The sequence below is a fragment of the Capsicum annuum genome, unplaced genomic scaffold (assembly GCF_002878395.1).
Source record: "Capsicum annuum cultivar UCD-10X-F1 unplaced genomic scaffold, UCD10Xv1.1 ctg5149, whole genome shotgun sequence".
Classification (NCBI taxonomy): domain Eukaryota; kingdom Viridiplantae; phylum Streptophyta; class Magnoliopsida; order Solanales; family Solanaceae; genus Capsicum; species Capsicum annuum.
In genome coordinates, this window is record NW_025859439.1 from 75,090 (window position 1) to 92,175 (window position 17,086).

A 17,086-nucleotide genomic window follows, 5' to 3' on the forward strand; every position below is an offset into this window, starting at 1 on the left:
AATTATACAGCTAATGTGGATAAAATATCTTATGCTAGAGTGTTGATTGAGGTTGATGTCTCTCAACGACTTCCTGATCATATTCACATTGAGACTGTGGAAGGACTTTGGAGGCAGCCAGTTGCCTATGATTGGAGACCCAAGTACTACAATAATTGTCTTATTTTTGGCATGAGGAGAAGGAATGTTGGTACAAGGAGAAGGAAGATGAGGTTAAAGAGAAGATACAAACTATTGAGAAACAAAATCGTAGAAACAGGAAGAAGAAAGCTCCTATTATGGAATGGCAAGCAAGAAAACCAGTGAAGATGGCAACTAGTATGACAGAAAAAGTAAAAGTTCAGGAGATCCAAAGCTCTATGGCAAAGGATACAGATACAAGTGTCATACTGGAAAACGGGGGAGTAAATGACACAGAAATTGAAGACCCTAGAAGTATTCATGACCCATAGAAGGAGACTAGACAAAGACAGAGAAAAGGCAAGCAGCAGGTGCTAAAAGGCACTAGCTCATCTTAGTTAGGCAATCGTGTAGAAGATAATAGTGCTGGAAACTACATGACATTCATCCCTCCATGATCATCTCCACCTGGAATATTAGGGGCTTGAATCAAGCCCATAAGCAAAAAGAGGTAAAACTTTTTCTCGCTAAAAATAAAATAGACTTCTTTGGGTGTCTAAAAAAATCATAGAAAGATAGTAAAAGGATAGAACAGCTGTACAAATCATAGATGTCATCAAAATGGTCAAATATGGATTGTTTGGAAGCCGCACCTGCTTGTGAGTATACTAGAAGTTAAGGAACAATTTATTCATTGCCTAGTGAAAGATCCAGGGAATCAACTGACAATATGTACCATAGTGGTCTATACTAGAAATGATATCTAGAGTAGAGAAATGTAATGTCATAAGCTTACACAGGTCAATCAACAGAATCAATAACCTTGGGTTCTATGTGGTAATTTCAATAATATGCTGAATTCTGGAGATAGACTAGGATCTGATGTCACCCAGCAGGAAATCCAAGGCTTTTAAGGGCTATTAGATGTAATGCAGCTCACTACCATTAGAAAGAATAGATGGCATTTCACCTGGAGTAATAAACAGTTAATTGAAAGAATAGTGTAAAGCAGGATCGATTGGGCATTGGGAGATTTTAAATAGATACAAAATTTGGGCATATAAAAATTGAATATGGGAATCCCTCAGTATCTGATCACACTCCCATTATCATCAAATGCAAACATCATAATACTACCCATCCCAAGCCATTCAGATTCTTTTCTTACATCGTGGAGCATTGGGACTTCACTATAATTATGCAGAGAATATAGTCGCAACAGGGAATGAGAATGCAACTGCTAATATATAGAGTAAACTCAAGGAACTTAAACTACAACTTAAAGAGCTTAATGCTTATTTTGCCTCTTAAAAACAACACTTGAGTGAACCCAGAGAAAAACTTAAGATCATTCAATACCAGATAAAGGATCAGGTCTTGGATGCTGACCTGTGTGATGAAGAAAAGAAACGAATTCATGATATTGAAAAGTGGAGCACCGTTAAGGAAAGAGTATTGAGGCAAAAATCTAGAGTACTATGGATTGACTATGGAGACTCAAACCCAGCATAATTCTATGCCTATTAGAAGATCATAACCTCACTCAATTCTATCACCGCTATATACACTGAGGCAGGTATAAAGCTTATAGATCCTAACAAAGTGGAACAGTTCATTTCTATTTTTATAGGGTTAATAGGATATTGCACAAAGAGCCTTCCTTGTCTCAATACTGGGATAGTGAGGACAGGCACCTGCCTAACAATACAATAGCAGAGAAAATTGATGCAAGAGATGACTGATACAAAAACAACCATAAACACTTGACAACAAGATGAAGATTAGGCAATGGATTCAACACAAGCTGAGAACAAGATAAATAAACAAGAAATAACGAAAGATAGATAGATAAATTGAAATAAGATTATACAAAAAAATAATAACCTAAGGGTGTATCAAACCCTAAGACCCCTAAGATTCGTACAAATAACACCAAGCTCTTATGTGAACCTCAAGGGAACCAAAATCCCTAGCAACCCACGTTTCTAAATAAGTAACTTGTTACAAGTGATTTCACATATACCACAAGTTATTCCACACTTGCAAATACACTAACAAGAGTATTTCTCTCAAAATATCATCTAAGTTGCTGAAAATAAACCTAATGAGAGCTATTTAAAGTCTTAGGCTAAACTATTACATAATAAAATGACCAAAAGTACCTTAATAAAGTCCTACACTCCATAGGCACCTCTTATGCTCAAAGAAATGACAAAAAGATCCTTAATAAGGGGCGGCCTTGGGGTGTAATGAAGCTCTTCTTCTATTTCAACACTTTTTCTCTCAGTTGAGCTTGATTCTTTATGTGTTGGCCTCCAATGGTGTCATCGAAAGGTAAGATGTTCATTTGGCTCGTATCATCCTCCCCTTCTTGAAAAGGATTTGACCTCGAATCCACATCTTGCAAAATCAAAGAAAGGACAAACAAGCACAACATCAATATGGCATGAGGGTTAGGGTTAGCACAATCAATCATATCATCATGCTAAGGTTGCACACACTTCATATATAACCAAACATCCTTCAAAATATTGGATAAAACATCAACATTCAAAGTGCAAAGGAGTTGGCTACGAAGAGCATCAAGAAATTCCCCTAATTTAGTCCCATTAACAAAATTATCAAACAAATCATCACATGTTGGAACAACTAAGGGTAAAAGCAAGGAGTTTTTAGAGGTTAAATTATCCTTCCAATCATGGGAAACCAGATTTACACACAAAACATACTTAACATCAACATAATCATGCTCACACAACTCACACAAGTCATCCCTAACCACATTTTAAAAGACATTAACATCACCATATTTCAAATGATCACCAGGATCAAATGGGTGGAGTGTCCATGGACACGGGTTTAGGAAACACTTCCTTTCCCCAAGATTACCACCAATACAATTATTTGTACCTTCTATTCTAGCATGATCATCAACAAATGAAACTAGAGGGTCACTCCCATTCAATCGACCAACATTTTCAACATCACCATTTTCACACATAAGTTGGTCCTCATGAGTTTCACTAGACAATGTACTATTACTTGTCATAATGACTTTAACACTTGGTGGACACAAATCGATCTTGCTAGAAGAATCAATGTTATCATCATTAGGATCAACTAGTATCCACAATCTCAAGTAGTACATTATCACCATAAAGTAAAGAGACATTTGGCTCACATAAAGATAAGCTATCATTCACACTTAGTTGGCTACTAGCCTCACTCACTAGAGTGCAAGAGTTAGATTCGGTACCCTGTAGCTCATTTGGAGCATGTCCACTCAAGGGAACTTGACAATTTGGTGGAGCAGGAAGGGTGGATTTAGGAAAACTTGAATGCTCTATCATGTGATCCAACTTCTTGGAAAAGGAGTTTTCCATACTCTCCATTCAGCTATTTGTACTTATTATGGCCGACATCAAATCTTTCATGGTTTCCTTTCCCGATGCCATAGTATCTAGCAAAAGAAATAGTAAATAAAGAAAAAATAAAAAAACAGCAAAGAAGTTAAGGTTAGAAAAGAAAACAACCTCACAAACTCTCAAGCTCACATCTTTGAATGTCACTTAATGGGTGTCTCAAGTATTGGTATCTCATTTGTACTCCAATGAGATTACTTGGTACCAATTGTGTCTTGAGGTCAGAGTGGATTCTTGTTTGAAGACTCAATTAAACAAAGCTACGTATGGACTTGAATCAAGAAACTACAACGAATCAAAAATGATAAAAGCATACAAAGAACACTAACACAAATAAAGCAGATTCAAAAACTAATCCACAACCTAGTAGATATTACTAGTTGCTAACTAGTACTAGAATCAAGAAATGAAACTAAATAAACAAAGAAAAGAAACTAAGAAACCAAAATTTGAGCAAAGAAAAATTTGAGGGTTAATGATGTGGCAGCCTCCTATTGGATGTTGAAATTTTTTTCAAATTTTGAAAAATTCTTGTTTCCAATTTGGAATTGATCACTTTTTAAATTGGAAGAGTGGAAATCAGCTATTAGAGGGAAAACAACAAGACTTGGAGCCATTTTCAAATTCAAAAGGAGTTTGACTTTCCTTGCATCCTTTTGGTAATACACCTTTTTGAAGCCTTTTGTCTCCTTCTCTCTTTCGTATGTCTTGGGATGTGCCCTTTCTCCCTTTAAGTAAACAATACTTTTGAAAGATCTTTATCCCTTTTCTTTTTTGGTTGCCTTGGAATTAAGTCTTTCAAGACAAACAAAGACCACACTTTATTTCTCCACTCCTTTAGATCAAACAACAACATTTTGAAGATTTCTATTCAACAAGATATGAAGATGGTGAAAAACACCAAGAACATTCAAACTCTGACCCAAGTTGACCATTAAGTAAATGACCTTGGAATTTGATTGTTCTTGAAATTCCAAGCTCACATTGACAATCCAAGCAAAACTAACACTTTTTCAACTCCAAAAATGCTAACAACAACCTTCCAAAATGAGATCCCACCTTCAAGTTTCTTCAAGCTCAAGCTCAACAATGGTGGATGGCTCAAATCAACTCGAATTTAGCTCAAAATTTGGATCTAGACTCTAGTAGTGTTAGTGAAGAAGAACCTAACACTAGAAACAATCAAAGCACACAAAAACTCCTAAACTAAGGCCTTAAGTTTTGGCCAAGGTACAAAAATATGACACACTATTTTTTTGTGAGATTTTGGCCAAGGAAACAAGGATCTAACACTAGAACACACAAAACACACAAAAATTCAAAGACCAAAGTTTCAACCAATAGCCAAAACTGGGACAAATTACTTTTTTATTAGATTTTTTGTTTTCAACACTTTATTTTTTTGTGATTTTTAAGATAAAAAGTCCAAGATTGATATCGTATGAATGGAATCAATCCTTGCTATGATACCAAATGATACAAAACCAGCCACAAACATACGATAACAAGATGAAGACTAGGCAACGGATTCAACATAAGTTGAGAACAAGATAAACAAACAAGAAATAACGAAAGATAGATAGATAACATGACATAAGATTATACAAATAATAAGAACCTAAGGGTGTGTCAAACCCTAAGACCCATAAGATTCATACAAACAACACCAAGTTCTTACATGAACCTCAAGGGAGCCGGAATCCCCAAGAAACCCACATTTTTAAACAAGTAACTTGCCACAAGTGATTCCACACTTGCAAATACACTCACAAGAGCTTTTCTCTCAAAATATCATCTAAGTTGCTGAAAATAAACCTAATGAGAGATATTTAAAGTCTTAGGCTAAACTATAACATAATAAAATGACCAAAAGGACCTTAATGAATGCCTACACTCCATAGGCACCTCTTATGCTCAAAGAAATGATAAAAAGACCCTTAATGAGGGGCGTCCTTGGAGTGTAATGAAGATCTTCTTCCACTTCAACACTTGTTCTCTCGGTTGAGCAGGCCCCAGGCTTGATTCTTTACGTGTTGGCCTCCAATGGTGTCATCAAAAACTAAGATGGCCATTTGGCTCGTATCAGTGACTGAGGAGGAGATCCTAGCAGCAATAAAGACTATGACTAAAGATAAAGCACCAGGGGTGGATAAATTTCCTATTGAATTTTTTACAAAAATTAGGACCTAGTGGACAAGGACATATTGATTACTGTGAAGCAATTCTTTCAAACAAGTAAGTTGTGGCCTGGTATTAATGTGAATGCTATAACTCTCATCCCTAAGGTTCCATCCCTTATAAAGGTCAAATACTATCGACCTATTGCATGCTGCACCACTTTATATAAAATCATATCCAAGGTACTCACAAATAGAATTAAAGATGTGATATCAGATCTGGTTAGCTTCTCCCAATCAGCTTTCATAGAGGGTAGAAGCATAATGAAAAATATCTTGCTAAGCCATAAAATTTTCAACAGCTACAACAGGAAGTGGATTTCTCCTGATGTGTCCTAAAAGTGGATTTAAGGAAAGCTTATAATACCTTGGAATGGAAATTCTTACAAAAACTAATGATTGACATGAGGTCCCCTGCTAAATTCATAACATGGATTATGGAATGCACGTCTATGTAACGCCCTAAATTTGATTCCCAGGATGCCATACGGTGCTCCAAACTACAAGTAGTCCTGAGCTAACCCTGGCTGCCTTCTACTAAATCTGAATCTCAAAATAGGGGGATACGAATATAAAATTATAATAAATACAGAAAAACTATCTGAATTATCTGAGTATATCTGAAAATACTAATATCATCAGTCTGACAAGGCAAATACTGAAAATCTAAATACTGCAACTAAAATCTAAAACTGAATCTAATAGTTCGACAACTCTCTACTGACTGAATCTAAAGAGTCACTGGGACAGGCCCCAGCTGATCCAAACTATCTGAAATGAATACTGAATCAACTACTAATAAACTGGAAATCTAAATAGCTAAGTCCCCAAACTATGTAGACTCACCAACTGCAGAGATGTAGATGAGATGCTCAAAAATCGCTCACGTTGTTGAGACTAAGCACTTGAACCTATATTATGAGACAATGTAGTACATAGACGTATATGTGGATCAGTACTTTGGGAATATACTGAGCATATAGGGGTGAATACAATAAGTAAGCAATATCATCATAATTTATAAAACCATGCATGCTAAAGGTAAATGACTCACAAAGGCCGGAGTAATCTAAAAACTGAAGATCATAAATCATGAACAATAAAGCATATAGTATAAAACTTGTGAGCCATTACACTTAGTTCTGAAATATGTATTCTGTTCTTATTCTCAAAACATGTAGGCTAAGTGAAATCTGTAAGTCTCTATCTGAAGGCATATGTAAAGTAATATTTTAAACTCAAGAACTTTAAAGTTGTAGAGAAAATACTTTATCTTAAGGGTTTAGAAATCTGAAAACTTATTATGCATGGGAGGCTCTTCTAACCGACATAAACCATGTGAGCATTCATGGAGTCCAATGTTCTTGTCCCCCTAAGGAGAAATCCTCACGTTGGGGAGAGGAGTCATACTCTTACCAAGGAGTATAACCTATCTAAGTGATCACATATCTATCATCCACGTAGAAGTGGGAATAATTTAAATCCTACATTGGCACGTAGTTCTGGGTATGAAACCATAGTAACGTACCCAACTCGGTGCTAAATACTACTCCCACTAAATCTGTATGCTCATTCTGATGAAAATCTACTTTAAAATAGAATAATGGTTTATAATGAAAAACCAACAGTATATCTGTAGAGCTAAATCTTTAATCTGAACCTGTAAAGTGGATTTCATAGCTATTCTGAGACCAAAAGGTCAAATCTTTATCAATAATCTAAAAAAGAATCTAAGTCATAGGGTGCTTATAGCACAACAAATCTTGAATTAGCAATCTTTAATTAGGGCTTAATGACCCATGCATCAAACTCATGTTAAAACATCATAATGTTCATGCTTGGTAATGTAAACATTTATAAATCAACTTGAAATCTGGAAATTTCTGCAATATGCATGGAAATATGAACATATTCATGTAATTCAACTTCTAAATTGCTGGAAATCTCATAAGCTTGTAAATAACAATAATAGGTATAAACCCTAACTCAAACTTCATGGGAAATCATAAAATATTCAATAAATTTGTAATTAAAATAAGTTTTTGGGCACAAGGATGAATGGATTATCCTTGATGAAAACCCCACATACCTTAATCGTTGATCTTAGATGGAAACCTTGAACCTTGGACTCCTATTGTGTCTCTGGAGATGATTTCTTAGAGTTCTTGAATTGGGAATCCTTATTCTTGAATTACTTTGGAGAATTAATGGAGGAATTGGATTTCTTGGGGAGTAAGCTTTGATGATCCAAGGTTTTGTTTAAGAGTATTTTGGTGAAAAGTGGGTATAATATGCTTAGGATGGGTTAAATGATTTGTTATTCACGACTTGGGGCTAGAGAAAAGACCAAAGAGACCCTTTTAAAGTTTTATTTGGACTGGGAAAAATTCCCGAAATTGACCTACGGCGTGACATGCCGTTATGACGATGACCTACTGAAAACTGCCAATTTGTAACTGAAAACTGCGATGTGCTAGTGATTAAAATGACGGTGTTTTACGACTGGAACTTAAAATTGCCATAACTTCTCTTCTGGTTATCGGATTAAGGGGAATCTTATATCATTGGAAAGGTAATTCAATTTTCTACACATTAGAGGGTCTAAACCTCAAAAATTCTTCATGTATGAAAAGTCATTCTCTCTTGAAGCCAACGCTTGATATTCTCAACGCTAAATGAACTACGAAAAGTACGGGTGTTATAATATCTCCTCCTTGGAAATATTCATCCTCGAATGTGGCTAGTTAGACTAAGAATACTGAGGAATCTGAGGATATATGATAGCATGTACAACTGAAATAAATTGCAAAACTGAATCTAAATCATTATGAGCTTCTAAGCTAATTCTATGAGTGCATGAACTTACATGAGGACAACTATATAGTTGACTCTGTGATTAGAAAAGAACTGAATTAAGGAAGAGTACTACCTTTGACTGAATCTAAATTTGCAGAGAAGAAGTGAGGGTACTTGGCTCGTATATCTGCTCCTGCTTCCCAAGTGACGCCCTCAACAGACTGATTCTGTCAAAGAACTTTGACCAAGGGAACTTCTTTGTTCCTTAGTCTACGGATCTGGTGGTCCAAAATCTCAACTGGAATCTCTTCGTATGAAAGGTTGTTTTGAATATCTGAGCTTTCTAAAGGAACTACAATAGTGGAGTCACCAATACACTTCTTAAGCATAGAGACGTGGAATACAGGATGAACGGACGACAAGTATGCGGGTAAATCAAGTTCATAAGCTACTTTCCCAACACGACTCATAATTCTGTGAGGGCCAACATACCGGGGACTAAGCTTCCCCTTTTTGCCAAATCTCTTAACCCCTTTCATGGGTGAAATCTTCAGGTACACTAAATCACTTACCTAAAACTCGAGGTCCTTTCTTCTTATATCTGCATATGATTTCTGACGACTCCGGGCTATTTTCAATCTTTCTCTAATCAACTGGACCTTCTCCATAGCTTCATACACTGTGTTAGACCCAAGAAAAGCAGCCTCACCCACTTCAAACCAACCTATGGGTGATCTACATCTCCTCCCATAAAGAGCCTCAAACGGGGCCATCTGTATGCTAGAATGGTAACTGTTATTATAAGTGAACTCAATCAATGGCGAATTCTCATCACAACTACATTTGAAATCAAGAGCACATGCCCTCAATAAATCTTCTGCTTGACCATCTTTCTGAGGGTGGAAAGCTAAACTAAGATGGACTTAGGTAACAAGACCCTTCTGAAAGGCTCTCCAAAATTGGGAAGTGAACTGAGTACCCCTATTTGAAATGATGGACAAGAAAACTCCATGCAGTCTGACTAACTCTCTGATGTACAGCTTAGCATAATCTTCAGTTGTGTAAGACGTATGAACTGAAAAGAAATGCGCTGACTTAGTCAACCTGTCTACAATAACCAAAATCGAATCATACTGACGGCGCGAACGGGCTAAATTAGTCACAAAATCCATATCACCTCTTCCCACTTCTAAGTAGGGATACCAAACTCTTCCAATAAACCACCAGTTCTTTGGTGCTCTACCTTAACTTGTTGATAAGTTGCACACTTGGCTACGAACTCTGCTATATCTCTCTTCATATAACTCCACCAATAGATTTCCCACAAGTCGTGGTACATCTTGGTGGATCCTAGATGAATGGAATAACACGCACCATGCGCTTCCGCCATAATTCGCTGTCTCAAATCATCAACACATGACACACACAATCTGCTCTAGTATCTCAACACGCCATCTCCCCCTTGGGAGAAAACCTCTACCTTTTGGTCTTTTTCACTGACTCCTTCAGTTTGACCAAACTAGAATCTTTGTCTTGCTTCTCCTTCACTTCCAAAACTAGGGAAGATTGGGAACTACTCTGAACCCAAACATTCCCTTCAGCTAAATCAACCAACCTAACACCAAATCTAGCCAAACGATGAACTTCTCAAACTAACTCTTTCTTATCTTTCTCCACATGAGCAATACTGACCATAGACAATCTACTAAGGGCATCTACCATTACATTGGCCTTGCCCGGATAATACAACACACTCATATCATAATCCTTCAACAATTCTAACCACCTTTTCTAACGCAAATTCAACTCTCTCTAGGTAAATATATACTATAAGCTTTTGTGATCCGTGAACATATCAACATGCATACCATACAAATAATGTCTCCAGATTTTCAAAGCAAACACAACAGCAGCTAATTTAAGATCATGAGTTGGGTAGTTCTTTTTATGAGGCTTAAGTTGTCTAGAATCATAGGCTATGACCTTACCTCTTTGCATCAGAATACAACCCAAACCAACTCTAGAGGCATCACAATACACCACAAAACCATCCGTACCATCAGGTAATGCTAACACTGGGGCTGAAGTGAGTCGAGTTTTCAACTCCTGAAAACTCTTCTCGTAGGAATCTGACCATAGGAACTTAATATTCTTTTGGGTCAATCTAGACATAGGAGACGCAACAGATGAGAAACCCTCAATGAAACGTTTATATAGCCAGCTAAACCCAAGAAACTCCTAATGTCTGAAGGAGAAATAGGTCTAGGCCAATTTCTTACGGCTTCCGTCTTATGGGGATCAACTCTAATACCCTCACTGGAAATGATATAACCAAGGAAAGCTACTAACCTTAGCCAAAATTCGCATTTTCTAAATTTGGCAAACAATTGGTGATCTATAAAAGTTTGCAACACAATTCTAAGATGGTTTGCATAATCATCCTCACTATGAGAGTAGATGAGTATATCATCGATAAAGACTATGAAAAATATGTCCAAATACTGTTTGAACACTCTGTTCATCAAGTCCATGAAAGTTGTTGGGGCATTGGTTAGCCCGAAAGACATGACTAGAAACTCAAAATGACCATAATGGGTTCTAAAAGTTGTCTTTGGGATATCACATTCCCTTAATTTAAGCCGATGATAGCCGGATCTAAGGTCTATCTTTGAGAAATAACTTGCACCTTAGAGTTGATCAAACAGGTCATCAATTCTAGGGAGAGGGTATTTGTTCTTGACTGTGACCTTATTTAGCTGATGATAGTCAATGCACATTCGCAAAGAACCATTTTTCTTTCGCACGAATATGACTGGAGTTCCCCATGGAGAAACTCTAGGCCTTTTGAAACCTTTATCTAAAAGATCTTTGAGTTGCTCGTTCAACTTCTTAAGCTCTATGGGAGCCATATGATTGGAGGGATGGAAATAGGATAAGTATCTGGGAGAAGGTCAATACCGAATTTTATTTTCCTATCAGGAGGTACCCCTGGCAAATCTTCGGGAAAGACATCAGGAAACTCACTGACTACACTGACTGACTGAACTGTTGGAGTCTCAGACGTAGTGTCTTCAACTCGAACAAGATGATAGAAACACCCTTTGGAAATCAACTTTCTGGCCTTTAGATAAGATATGAAATGACACTTGGGACACACTGAATTACCTGACCACTCAAAGACTGGCTCATCTGGAAACTGAAACTTTACCACTCAGGTGCGACAATCTATAGATAAATAACAAGAATGGGGCCAATCCATATCAATAATAAGATCAAAGTCAACCATATCTAACTCTATTAGGTATGCTAACATGACTTTATGAAGGACGGTAATAGGACACTTTTATAAATCTTTTTGGCAACAACTGACTCACCTACTGGGTAGAAACCAAGAAAGGCTCGGGGATCTTTTCAGAACTTATTTCAAAATTTACTGCAATGAATGGGTCACATAAGACAAAATCAACCCAGGTTCTAGCAACACATAAATATCAAGATGAAATGCACAAAGCATACCAACAACAACATCTGGCGAATCTTTTAGCTCCTGGCGGGATGGTAAAGCATAGAACCTATTCTGGTGCTGACCGCCACCGGTACTAGATCGTGCGCCCTGAGGAGGGGTTGGGCAACCTAGAGAGGCTGGTGAATTATTATCCTGAGTCTGAGGACGAACATCTCTATTTCCCTGTCTTGCTTGCGGGCACTCTTTAACCCCGTAACCCATCTGTCCACAACCATAACAACTTTTCTAATCCCACAAATAGTCACCCGCATGATTCTTACTACACTTAGCATATGGGGGATGATTGGGCTTCCCACTCACACTATTCTGAGATCTAGAATTTGATGACCTATCCCACTGCTCCAGTCTATTCCTGGGTGCGGGAGCACTAGCTGAAGATGGTTTAGGTATAGATGAACGATTCTGAAACTGCGAACGATTCCCTCCTTGAGATCTATCTTGGCCATACTCAAACTACCCTATTCTAGCCTTCTCGTTTACTCTCTCTCTCTCTTTCCTTGAACTTCTCTGCCTCATTCTGCTGAGCATGCATCATCAATATAGCAAGATCCATGTCTCCAATGAGCATAGCATTCCTACACTCCTTAACTACCAATCCAGACACACCGGTCACAAACTTACTCATGTTTGACCTAGAGTCAGCCATCTTATCAGGGGCATAATTCGACAACTGGCTGAACTTGAGGCAATACTCCTTCACTGTCATTGAGCTCTGCCTCAGGTTCATGAACTCTTCTATCTTAGCTTCCCTCATCACACATACGAAGAACTTGTCTAAGAACATATCTTGAAATATCTATCAAGTCATGGGAGTTGCATTCTCCCCTCTACTTTTCTTCCACATCACTACCCAATCATATGCAATATCCTTCAGCCTATAGGATGCCAATTCTACACTCTTCTCTTTAGAAACATGCATAATACGAGTGATCTTCTTCACCTCATCTAGATAAAACTGTGGGTCCTTACCTGCTTTCGACCCAAAGAATTCTAACGAGTTTATTCTCATAAAATCTTGAATTTTAGCTAGGGCTAAGTCCCGTCTTGCTGAAGTGGGACTGCAGCATGACGGTTGCCCTGAACATTAGCTATCACAGCTTGGACTAATGCCTGAAAGGCAGCCCAAAACTCTGCATGTGACACATTCTCATGCAAAGGATCTGTGGGCTGAGGTAGTTGATTATCATTTTTGCATGCGTTAGCTCGATGAGGAGGCATTTTCTGTCACGTAAAAGCACGAGTTAGAAGCAGATACAGATACTGAATGCATGATAGATCATGAAAGAAGAGATGATTTCCTAAAATGCTCCATATCCTCTTGCTCATAGATGTGGCACGCTACACACCGATGATCAAGACTCTACGTAACGTGGCTTGTCTGACTCCCTAGGACTCTCTAAACCTTAGGCTCTGATACCAAGTTTGTAACACCCCAAAATCTAGTTCTCGGGATGCCACACAATGCTCCGAACTACAAGTAGTCCTGAGCTAACCCTGGCTGCCTTCTACTAAATCTGAACCTCAAAATAGGGGGATACGAATATAAAATCATAATAAATGCAGAAAAACTATCTGAATTATCTAAGTATATCTGAAAATACTAATCTCATCAGTCTGACAAGGCAAATACTAAAACTCTAAGTACTGTAACTAAAATCTAAAACTGAATTTAATAGTCCGACAAACCTCTACTGACTGAATTTAGAGTCACTGGGACAGGCCCCAGTTGACCCAAACTGTCTAAAATGAATACTGAATCAGCTACTAATAAACTAGAAATCTAAATAGCTAAGTCCCTGAACTATGAGGACTCACCAACTACAGAGATGTAGATCAGATGCTCGAAAATCACTCACGCTGTTGATATTGAGCACCTGAACCTATATTATGAGACAATGTAGCACATTGACGTATATGTGGATTAGTACTTTGGAAATGTACTGAGCCTATGGGGGTGAATGGAATAAGTAAGCAATATCATCATAATTTATAAAACTATGCATGCTAAAGGTAAATGACTTACAAAGGCTGGAGTCATCTGAAAACTGAAGATCATAAATCATGAACAATAAAGCATATAGTATAAAACTTGTGAGCCACTACACTTAGTTCTAAAATTTGTATTTTGTTCTTATTCTCAAATCATGCAGGCTAAGTGAAATATGTAAGTCTGTATCTGAAGGCTTATGCAAAGCAATATTTTAAAATCAAAAACTTTAAAACTGTAGAGAAAATACTTTATCTTAAGGGTTTAGAAATCTGAAAACTTATTCTGCATGGGAAGCTCATCTAACCGACATAAACCATGTGAGCATTCATGGAGTCCAATGATCTATCCCCCTAAGGAGAAATCCTCACGTAGAGGAGAGGAGTCATACTCTTGCTAGGGAGTATAACCTATCTAAGTGATCATATATCTATCATCCACGTAGAAGTAGGAACAATCGAAATCCTACGTTGGCACGTAGTTCTGGAGTATGAAACCGTAGTAACGTACCCAACTCGGTGCTAAATACTACTCCTACTAAATTTGTATGCTCATTCTGATGGAAATCTACTTTAAAATAGTATAATGGTTTATAATGAAAAACCAACAGTATATTTGTAGAGCTAAATCTGTAATCTGAATCTATAAAGTGGATTTCATAGCTATTCTAAGGCCAAAAGGTAAAATCGTTATCAATAATCTGAAAAGAAATCAAGTCATAGGGTGCTTATAGCACAACAAATCTTGAAATAGCAATCTTTACTTAGGGCTTAATGACCCATACATCAAACTCAAGTAAAAACATCATAATGTTCATGCTTGGTAATGTAAACATTTTCATAAATCAATTTAAAATCTGGAAATTTCTGCAATATGCATGGAAATATGAACATAATCATGTAATTCAACTTCTAAATCACTGGAAATCTCATAAGCTTGTAAATAACAATAATGGGTATAGAAAAGTTCTCTTTACTTGTTGCATTCTTAAGATTCTTATAGAGCAAATCATGCTAAGCCTGTCATCACATTCAGAACTCATTATAGAGGAAATCATGCTAAGATAAAGAGGAATACCCATTTCATGAACATACTGAAACACGAAGTAATATTGCCCTATACAAACAAAATACTGAAATCTTTGTACACGCTGGTACACTAGTCCGACAACGCCTCTACTACATAAAACTGAGGAGCCATTGGGACAGATCCCCAACTGACTCGTACTGAACTAAAAGTAAACAACCATCTATTAACAAGACAAAATCGTAGACACAGGTCCTCGAACCATAAGGACTCACTAACCGCAGAAATGTTGATGAAGGTACTCAAAGATCACTGTCGCTGCTAAGACTGAGCACCTGAACCTATATCATAAGGAAATATAGAATACAAAAGAGTATGGGAGCCAGTACTTGGGAATGTACTGAGTATGTGGGGGTGGATGCAACATTATAAATAATATCACAAATCATAAATGTATAAGAAAATCATGCATACTGACAATAATAACTCTCTTCGCTTGAATTATCTAAAACATAATTTTCGTAAGTCATCAGGAATAACATATGCTTCATAAATCTCATAAATCATTTAACTCAACTCAAACTCTTTGACTCATTACTTAGAATGACTCGGTAACTCATGGTACTTAGATCATTATGGACGTGAGAATTTCTTATAACCGACATAACTACACCATGTGAGCCACATGGAGTCCGACATTTTGCCCTCCTAGGAAGAGAACCCCATAATGGCGGTGGTGTCGTACTCTTGCCAGGGAGTACAACCTCAATCTCGTTATCACAATCCCATACTCGGCCTCTGGCCCACAATTATCAACATCAATCCTACGGTGGCACGTAGTTTCGGAAAAATACCACATTTCCCGCTCGGTGCTAAATACTTCTCCCAGACTCAGCTCAGAATGCGTTAGGAAACCCACCTTAATCAATATCAACTCATGGGTCTATTTTAAAGATCAAAACATAAATATATATCTTATCTGTAAATCATAAACATCTTGTGGATTCCTAACCCGACTCAACCCAACACAATCTTTCTCAACATCAAGTACATTTGCATTTCGAATCATTTTCAAATATCAAAAGCTTCAAGAAAACATCATAGGACTCATTCTTGACTTTCAATCTCAAATATCGATATATATTCAATAGTCAAATTTCTCATGGAAAGGCATAACTCATGACACTTGTCTTAAATCGCTTAAAAATCATCAATAGGTAATGACAATATACAACTCATGGAATAAATTCTCAATTTAAGAAACATGATGGTGAAATAATCATAAATATCAAACTTATTCAACTCAAATCTCATAAATCATAAATAAAGAAATTTGGGTGTAAACCCACTTGCAAAATCATGTAAATCAATAATAGAAAGTAAATCATTAGGCACAAGAACGAAAGGAGTGTTCTTGTTCAAGCCCCACATACCTTGGATTATAATTTTGGAGATGTAGAAACTTGTTTGGAACTTTTTCCTTACATTTCTGAGCTAAGATCCTTGATGTCTTTGACTAGGGGAGCTTAATTCTTAGACAATTTAGAGAAATCTATGGAAGATCATTGAATTTCTTGAAAGGAGTTTTGATTTTTGGGTTGAGAGAAAACCCTAGTTTTCTAGAAAATTCTTGGAGAAATTGGAGAGAAATAGGAGAAAATGATCTTCTCTTTACTACTTTAATGTATATATAAGGCAACAAGGATCATAAATGACCAAACTGTCCTTTTGAAAAAGCTGAAATTCGCTGATCGGGGCCTGTGACGGTCGATCTGACGGTCCGTCAAGTCTCCTAACGGTCCACCAGATCATCCGTCACTCGAGTGCCAAAACTGGATTGTTCTGCCTTGATATGACGGTCAAAGTGACGGTCCGTCAGGAAACTGACGGTCCACCAAGTCGTCTGTCACTCAAGTGCCAAATCTGGGCTATTCTGCCTCGACATGACGGTCGAAGTGACGTTTCGTCAGGAAACTGACGAACCACCAAGTCGTCCGTCACTCGAGGGCCAGAAACAAGACATTCTGTCTTG

General features: G+C 37.3%; 1 protein-coding gene across 2 annotated transcripts in view; it reads right to left on the minus strand.

The window, feature by feature from the left end:
- Positions 1-1,954: 1,954 nt before the first annotated feature.
- The window catches only part of LOC107838855 (pentatricopeptide repeat-containing protein At5g42310, chloroplastic), a 38,679-nt gene continuing 23,547 nt past the window's right edge, over positions 1,955-17,086 (minus strand). For both annotated transcript variants that reach the window (XM_016682096.2, XM_047404056.1), the window contains one exon: positions 1,955-2,520. The gene's annotated coding sequence lies outside the window, so the exon portion shown is untranslated. The remainder of the gene's footprint in view (positions 2,521-17,086) is intronic.